The 9,391-nt window shown below is 41.0% G+C and overlaps 1 non-coding gene across 1 annotated transcript; it reads right to left on the reverse strand.

The window, feature by feature from the left end:
• Positions 1-270: 270 nt before the first annotated feature.
• Positions 271-373, reverse strand: LOC143661798 (U6 spliceosomal RNA). Its single transcript, XR_013164850.1, has one exon. It is a non-coding gene; the product is annotated as a U6 spliceosomal RNA (small nuclear RNA).
• Between the last annotated feature and the right edge of the window lie 9,018 nt (positions 374-9,391).

Here is a 9,391-nt window from a genome sequence, read left to right on the forward strand (position 1 = left end):
CTTTTTAAATAATAGCCATCCTAATGGGTGTGAAATGGTATCTCAGGTATTTCCCTGATAACTGATGATGTTGAACATCTTTCATATGCTTATTGGCCATTTGTATACATTCTGTGGAGAAATGTCTATTTAAACCTTTGCCCATTTTAAAATTGGATTCTTTGTCTTTTTTTTGTTGAGTTGTAGGAGTTCTTTCTATATTCTAGATATTAAAACATTAGCGAATATATGATTTGCAGCTATTTTCTCCGATTCTGTAGGTTGTCTTTTTAAAATATGGAATGCTTCACGAATTTGCATGTCATCTTTGTACAGGAGCCAAGCTAACCTTCTCCGTGCCATTCCAATGTCAGTTTATGTGCTGCTGAAGCAAACATCACCCATCTCTCTCTCTTTTTTTTTTGCATGGGCAGGCACCAGGAATCGAACCCTGGTCTCCGGTGTGACAAGTGAGAACTCTGCCTGCTGAGCCACCGTGGCCCACCCAGTCCTCTCTTTTTAAACCTTAAAATATTCTCTCTGTTATTTCTTAAAATATTTTCCTCTATTCATTTTTTTTACATATTTTTTATTTAAGAAAACAAACAATACGCTTAGAACCACCAACAATGGATATCTTAGTTAACTTAACCATAGGCATATTTAATAAAGTATCCATATAATCATTGTAAAGCCTGTGTTTGTGCCGTAAGTTTCATAAACCAATTTAAAATTAAGGCAACGAGGGAAAAATCTACATATTCTGATGACAAAGTTCTTAAATTTTAAGTATTTAATTAAAACTTACTTAGATACCATTTGATCAGCTGTCAAAACTATGCATGTTCTCAAAATATAGAGTTCATACAAATATCTGCACTGCTATAGTAATGACCTATGTTACTAAATATTTTCCTTATTTCAGGAAAAGATAAAGATTCCTCTATTCATTTTTCACTTTCTCCTCCTGGGATTCCTATTATCTGGATGTTGGCATTCTACTTTTATTCTCATCACAGCTTTTATTTTTTATTTCATTTTTGTCTTATTTTTCAATGAATGCATTCTTCTTGGAATGCACCTCAATATGATCTCCCAACTCACTAATTTATCCTTCACCTACTTCTTATCCCATTTATCGTGTTCTTTATTTCAACTATCATCTTTTTCATAACTAATATTTTCATTCAGTTCTTCCTCATTCTTGTTTTATACCGCTGATAACTTACAGATAGTATCTCTTTTGTTAATTTATTGTGCTGATTTGAAATTCTTGGACCAGCTGCACTCATACTTCTGCTTTTGTCCTGCTCCTTTTAATATTTGTTTTTCTTTTGATTTGCCCAGTTAAAAAATGGCAAAGAGGGGTTGCAAGTGTAGTTCAGCGGTAGAATGCTCGCCGGCACGCGGGAGACCCAGGTTTGATTCCCAGCCCTTGCACTACTCCCACTCCACCCCGCCCCGCAACCAAAAAAGGATCAACAAATGGTGCTGCAATAATGAGACAGTCACATGGCAAAAAGCAATGATGAAACGTGACCCCCACCATACAGCATACAAACGAGAAAAATGGCAAACAACTTGATTGTACATTTCTCCAAAGAAGGGTCTCATTATTTTGGCTTGGAAGCCCATATTCCCCCCCGGGGTGTTGGCTTCTTTGTCTTGTAGTGCCCACTGGGCACTGGTCTCTGTGGGCCTGTTGAGTTCAAGGAGAGAACCAGGTCTCAGCTCTTGCGTGGAGAGCCCCTGGCATCACACAACCACAGCTCATCTCTCCCATTTGTTTTCATCTTGTTATGCAACTCTTTGAGGGTCTCAGTTTCATTTTCTACCCTGTGGCCAGAGAAATGCCGCCCTCACTGATTGGATTTGACCAGTCTGGGATTGGCAGAAGCAGGGTGGAGGCTTGAGCGATTGCTCAAAACCAGTTGTTCCACCGTTCATCAACTTTTCACCCCAGCGGGGCTTTTTGCTGCCCTAACTTAATCCCTGAGGACCCTGGGCCAATGGGCTGAGCTCCCGCCACTGTGGTTCTGCAAGGAGGGGCAAGCAGTGACCATCCCGAGTAAAGGTGCTGGGGAGGCAAAAGCAGAAATCCGATCCCTTTTCTCTTTCTTTATGTTACAATTAGTCACTCCCTGGCCACAACTACTCCCTCTCCACCCCTCCCACACGTTAACACAGACACAACCACAAACATACCGACTCCAGTTTTAAACAGCCTTTCAACTCCCTAAGGGCTTCTCCTCTGTGTTATTTCCTGAATTTCTGTTTCCCTCTATAATTTCCCCTGAGTTTAGCTTGGAGAGGAGCAGCCCAAGCTTATCCCATTTTGGCAGAAACTGTAGGGCCAAGAGATGCCCATGAGACAACTAAAAAGAAAGACAGTCTAGGCAGTTTGATAAAATAAACAGTTTGATAAAATAGATCAAGGGTGGAGATATCTATTTGGGAGCCATCAGTAGAGGAGGTTTTTAAAGCTATGGATCTGGAGGAGATCTCCTGGGGAAGAAGTGTAGATAGAGGAGGCACCTGCCAAGCAATAACCCCCCTACTGTAAATAAAATTTTAGGGTCTGGTTTGTACATTGATCTCTTACCAGTATGGCCAGTGTGAATCATTCCTGATGGCACTGCTCACTTCAGGGTTCCCACAAAACTTGAGTGTCTGGCTCAGCAAATCTAAGGGTCAGACCTGGGTCAGGAGGTCTTCACAGCCATACCCCATTCCCTCTGTTTATCTCTCCTTAATCATTGAAACCCATTGGATAATGTGAAGAGAAGATAAAATGGTAATTATGAAAAAGTTTTGGGAAGTCAGCTGTTCAGGGGCTGAACAACTCTAAAATACCTGATCTTTCTACCTGCAATGGTCTCTTTCTCTCCACATAGGAAAACAGCTACTTGTCATGGCAAGATGCTTAAGACTTTGAAGACAAGGCCCCCCAGGTGGCAGGCTGGGAGTCAAAGGACAGTGGCCCCTGGGGCAGATGGAATTGTGCAACCAGTTAGCCTGGGTGTTGCAATTGCCCAGAGCCCACCCAGAAGGCTCGGGCAGGCTCCCACTCAGCCGGGGGCTTAACCAGAAGGCCCGTGAAGGCGCAGAGGTGCATGTGTGAAAAAGACCAGCAGGTAGTGGGGCCAAAGACCAAAGACTGGAGAACCTGGGAAAACTGGTAGGGGAGGGAGGGCAACCCAGCTCAGGGCCTTTCTTTACACACAACTTTTAAGATCCTTACAGTAATGATTAATGATTGTCGAGTGTAAGATTCTTACCTTGAAATCTTTGTAATAACCTCGTAAGGTAGATATGATTGCCATCTTGAAAAAACAAAAACAAAAAAACCTGCCGACTTTTTATTCATGAAGGCTAGTAAAACATTTCACCTAAATGTTCTCTTTGTTTTAACATGCCAATTCAAAGCTCATTTCTGAAATCTTTTTGCTTCCAACTTTCCAATTCAACTAGGAGATTGTTTCCTGACCGTAAAAGTAATACATGCCCACTGTTCAAATTTTTTATAACATATGAAAATATAGAAGAGGAAAAAAAATCACATTTAATCCCAAAATATCCAGGTAGTTATGGATATCCCTTTGATATATTTCCTTTCACCATTTTAAATATATGGACTTACTAAATACTGAATAAATACAAAAGAATATTTATTACATATATGCAAAGTGTAAAGAATAAAAACAAAGTGCATATCTGCAGACCTACCACCCAGCTGAAAAACTAAAACTTTTGAAATCCTTGCTGCCCCTTGCAGATCCCAAATTTCCTTTCATCCCCAGTGAATATTAACGTGTTTTGATTTTGTGTTTCTCACTTCCTTTTCTTTGTAGTTTTACCTTGTATGCATTAAGCACTTTTATATGGTTCAACCCATTCCTGAAGAATACATTGTTTGGTTTTGCATGTTCTTGACCCTTCTATGAATGAAATTATACTGTGTATATTTTTCTGCAGTTGGCTTTTTCACACAGTTTTATGGTCATAAAGTTCATTCAGGTTGATTTATATAGTTATATTGCACTTATTTTTCATGGCTTTTTTTTCTTTGCATGCTGTGTAGCAGGGGTCACATTTCATTCTTTTTCCATGTGAGTATCCCCTTATTGCAGCACCATTTGTTGAATTTCTTTGTTTGTTTGTTTGTTTTGGAAGTGCATGGGCCAGGACTCGAACCCGGGTCTCCCGCATGGCAGGTGAGAGGTCTACCACTGAACCTACCCTTGCAGCCCCTTTTTCATAGCTTTATAATGCCCCACGGATCACAGTCTTTTTCTTTCAATGGGTCATGCTTCTATTTCTGTGTATAACTTATATATTGAGATAAATGTGTGCATATAGTTAATATATTGATTTTCTACCTAAAATTATTTAATATAATGTGTATATTATTTCAAAAACTTTGTAAAAACCACGTTAACAACTCTATAATATTCATTTTACATGCATATAATAATTTACTTAAGCATTAACCTAATGGTGGAATTTAATTTCCCTCCAGTTTTCTTCAAACAATACCACAATGAAAAAGCAATTCACTGAGTGTGTTGAACCACAGATTAAACAGAGTTGAAAAGAGAAATGGTGAACTAGAAAAAAAATGCTGAAAAATTTAACTAACATGAAGCAAAGAGAGACAAGGAAATGGAAATTTGAAAGAGGGGTTAAGAGATATTGAATATAGAATGAAAAGGCTTATCATTCATCTAGTTGAAATCCCAGAGGGCATTATGGAAATAATATCAGAGAAGCAATATTTTATGAAGAAATAAAGGAAGAATATTCCAAAACTGATCAACTATTTGAAGCCACAGATATAGGATTGTTTTGGTTTGCTAAAGTTACTGAAATGCAATAAACCAGAAATGGGTTGGCTTTTATAATGGGGATTTATTAGGTTACAAATTTACAGTTCTAAGGCTATGAAAATATCCAAATTAAGGCATCAACGAAAGAATACCTTCACTTAAGAAAAGTTGATCACATCTGGAGTTTTTCTGGCACATGGGAAGGCACATGACGTCTGCTGGCCCTTCTCTCCTGGTTTGGTTTCCAAATGGCTCTGTCAACTGCTGTGGGTCCTTTTGGCTTCTGCTGGGGCATTTCCTTTCTCCAAGCGTCTGTCACTTGATTTCATCTCTCTGCTCTCTTTGTCGGTTCTGGGTCTCTCTATGTTTTCTGTCTTTTATTCTTTCATTGAGGACTCCAGTAAGCAGATTAAGATCCACCTTGAAAGGCGGCATCATAGCTCCACGGGAATGACCTAATCAAAATGTCCTGGCACAATTGGTTGGGGCACATCTCCATGGAAAGAAACTAATCAAATGACCCCATCCATAATAAATCTGCGCCCACAAGATTAGATTAAAAGAGCATGGGTTTTCTGGGGTACATAACACTTACACACCAGCACAAGGATGCACAATATAATATCAAAAAGAATAAAAAAGGAAATCCATACCTAGGCACTTGTAAGGAAACTGAATCATAGTAAGAAAAAGAAAGAGATACAAAAGCTGCCAGAGATTAAAAATCAAGGAACTGCAGTAAAAAATCCTGTAATCTTAAAATTGAATTGGAAATATCAATATGAACTCATGCCTTATTTTTCTCTTTCTAAATAATTTGTATTTTCCAGGTTTGTCCTCTGAAGAACTGACAACCCAGGAGCAATAAGCACCCTTAGTGACCAAATTTTGCTCTTTAAAAAACATTTCTCACTAAAAGGAATGAGGGCTCCCTGGGGTAATGGTGGATTCCAGTCCTAGGGTGGAAAATGTAATGAGAGAAGTTGGAAATCTCATTGAACCAAAAATAAGGAAATTGTCAACAACCACTAGGCTTAAAGGAGCTTCAACTGATTAAATATGGGATAATTTCAGCATCAGAAATAACATTGACTGCATTTTTATTTATTTATTTATACATGGGCAGGCACCGGGAATCAAACCCGGGTCTCCGGCATGACAGGCAAGAACTCTGCCTGCTGAGCCACCGTCACCTGCCAATAATGGCTGCATTTGATTGAAGCCCATGAGATACAGAAAACTGCATCATTTCATAATGATAAACACAAACTCTTTGGTTGCCTGAATAGAACATCAATTGCATTTCAGTCCAGCAGTTGATGAGGGAAGTTTCCTTATAGACTAACACCAACTAATAAATGGAGAAAGAGTGATAGTATTGGGGGTAGGGGTCGGGATCATGACTTTGCAACCTCTAAGTAAATAATGGCTGAATTTAACATCAAAATGCAATAACCAAACAATAGGAGGTACACAGTGCCACCACCTGTGATGTACGTTTGCAAAAAAAATTAAATTAAACCTAAATCTAATCAAGACTCCAGACATAACTACCAACTTATGGGAAATACAGAGTTTAGAGAAACAAGTGAAATGACACCACGAGGAAGCAACCAGCCAAAACCAGTGTGGGAAATTCTGCAGGACAAGCGGCCTGTTCTATCAACAAATAAATGGCATGCAAAAAAGTGTAGGGCAGAGCTATAATAGACTAAAAAAACACTAAAAACTCACAAGAACCAAATGCACAGTTTAGACTTTGCTTGCATGTTGAGTCAAACACACCAACTGTAAAAAGACCTTTTTGGAATAACCAAAGAAATTTGACTATGCACGAGGAACTAGATAAGATTAAGAGAGTAACATGAAAATAAAATTAAACAAAAAGTCCTTCTGTGTTAGAGACACAACCTGATACATATATATTCCTGGAATTTGCCTTAAATGCTGCGACTAAAACAAAAACTGCCTGGAGACTGGGTAGGCAGGACAGAGGAAAGGCTACTGGCAAAATGTTATGTATTGAAATTGGGTGTCAGGGATGTGAAAGTTCATTACATTTTTCTCTCCACTGTGGAGTATATTTGAAATCTCCCATAATAAAAAGTTTCATTTCGTTTTTTAACAAAAAGCAATCAAAAAGAAAAGTCATATCATCTATAAAGAAACAACAATTATACCGATGAAAGCAATAGTGGAAAACAGAAGACAGCAGAATAATATACTCCAAGGATGAAGAGAAAATGACTGTCATGTTCAAATGATATATTCAGCAAAACTATTTTTGAAGAATGAGGGTGAATTAAGGACATATTCAGATAAATGAAACCAGTTTGCCACCAATAAACCAAATCTGTACTAAATAGCTGCTAAGAATGTTCTTCAGGAAGAAGGAAAATTATCCTAGAAGGAAGGTCAGAGATTCAGGAAGGAATGGTGAGCCAAGAAATCGGTAAACATGTACATAAACAAATGTTGCCGATATAAAATAGTTATAATAATATCTAATTCATGGGGTTTAAAATAGAGCTAAAATACTAGACAACAGTAGCATCAAGGAACATGATATGTCCCTCCATTTGTCTAGATTTCCTTCTTTTCCCTTAAAGCTTTAGGGTTCTCTTCATATGGGTATTGCACGTTTTTATTAATTAAATCCTAGGTGCAGCATTCAACTTTGTTGTTATTGGAAATGGTTATCTTTTTACCTTAATGTTTATTAAATCATTTATTGCTGATACATAGAACTGTTTGTTTTTTGTCTGTTTTAGAACTGTTGCTTTTTTATGTTGATCTTTATGTGGCCCCTAATTATCTCTTTTAGTTCTAACAGCTTTTTTCAGTTGACTCTTGAATTTTCCAGATACACAATAGTGACATCTGCTAATAATGATATTTTGGTTTCTTCCTTTGCAAAACTTATACTTTGTCTTCTTTGATACGATTCCTCTCTGGAGGACGGGCAGTGGGGGTGTTCGGCGCTTCTAAGCTCTTGCATCCCTTGAGTCCACCCACTCTCGCTTCTCCACGACTTCTCTGACATGCCTACCCCCAGCACCTCTTTTCCAGGCTCCAGAAGTGTTGAAGTTCCCCAGTCTCCTGTCTCTTCCCTCTTAGCTCCCTGGGCAATCTGAGCCACTTCAGGTCTTCACTGTTACATACCCAGGATGGCCCCCAAATCTGCATGCATAACCCTAAGTTCTCCCCGAGCTCCAGAGCTGGGTACAGCTGTCCCGCACACAGTTCCCAGAAGTTGTCCGTCAGAACCTCACATTTCACAAGTTCCGGACCCTGCTCCCTCTCCCTCATCCCCACACGCTGCTTCCCTCCTCTATCCCTTTCTGGGCTTTGAATGTCATACGCACGAGAAACATGGAAGCTTGTTTGCTCTCCCTCACACTTCCTCCCCACACCCAGAGCCTTTCCATCATACCTTACCTCCTCTTTCCTGAGCCCGCCCCCGCACTGTCACAGCCTTTGTGCAGCCCTTGTGGCATCTTCCCAGGTCTCTTGCACCAGTTTTCTGACTGGTCTCCACACTTCAGGATTGCTGTCTCCTGGAGCTGTCTTCTGGTAGCTGCCACTGGAATATGCGGGGATGCCTGGGCAAGGGAGGGGTGGGGGTGCAAGACCAAGGTCAGGCCCTAACACCTAAGCCTCCACCCTCCTTCTACCTGGCCCCTTCCGTCACGGTAACACACATACACACACACACACCCTCCCCCGCACTGGGCACAGATGGGCTGAGGGAGCCCTCTGCTGGTAATTTCTGGAACTACAATTCCTTTGAGCGGTTATGCCCCCTGCACCAGCAGGCAGGACAGGGTTTGGACAGGGATGTCTCCTCTGAAGAAGGTTGCATAGCCCCAGCGGTTGGATGGCTGGTCTGTGAGCAGTGAGGCTTTAGGGCATCCCCTCCTCTTGTAGTCCCTAGCCATCCTCACCAACCCCGCTGTCCATGAGGTACACAGCCCCTCTGCTCCTTCCCCCTTTCCTGGTTCATAAGCCCTAGTCGGATTTCCAGGAGGCAGGAGCCCCACTTCCCTTGTACTCAGCTGGGTCGAGTCAGTGTGAGTGGGATCAGCTTTCCCTGTCTGGAGTCTGGGTGTGGCTGGCCCTCTTCTTGCCTTTGAGAGGTTAGAAAGAGGCGCTCCCTCTGAGCCTGTAGCTTAAAAGAGCCCCTTCCTCCTGGATGGAGGATGGCTAGGGGGAAAGCTCTTGGCCAGGTTCCACAGCTGAGAACCCTAAGAGCAAGCTGAGTTTCATTGTCCCATGGCCTGTGATTAAGAAGTACTGGGGTCACTGTTCTGTGCCCTGAGCTAGATGTGGTGGAGGAGATACCTGCAAATAATAGTCAATAAAGATGGTGGAGGAAGGTCAACAGATTTCAGTGCCACTCAGAAGGTAGAGTCAACTGGATTTGGCGGTTGACTAAAGACATTAAATAAATATTTATTGAATGCTCCTAAGGGCTGGACACTGTGTGGAGCCTAAGGAAGAAGGAAAAGCGGAGGCTAAGTCCCAGGGCTCCAGCCTGGGAAACTGAAAGGGGACGTGGGAAGAGCATGTTGGAGAGGCCATGGGAG

The sequence above is a fragment of the Tamandua tetradactyla genome, chromosome 17 (genome assembly GCF_023851605.1).
Source record: "Tamandua tetradactyla isolate mTamTet1 chromosome 17, mTamTet1.pri, whole genome shotgun sequence".
NCBI lineage: Eukaryota > Metazoa > Chordata > Mammalia > Pilosa > Myrmecophagidae > Tamandua > Tamandua tetradactyla.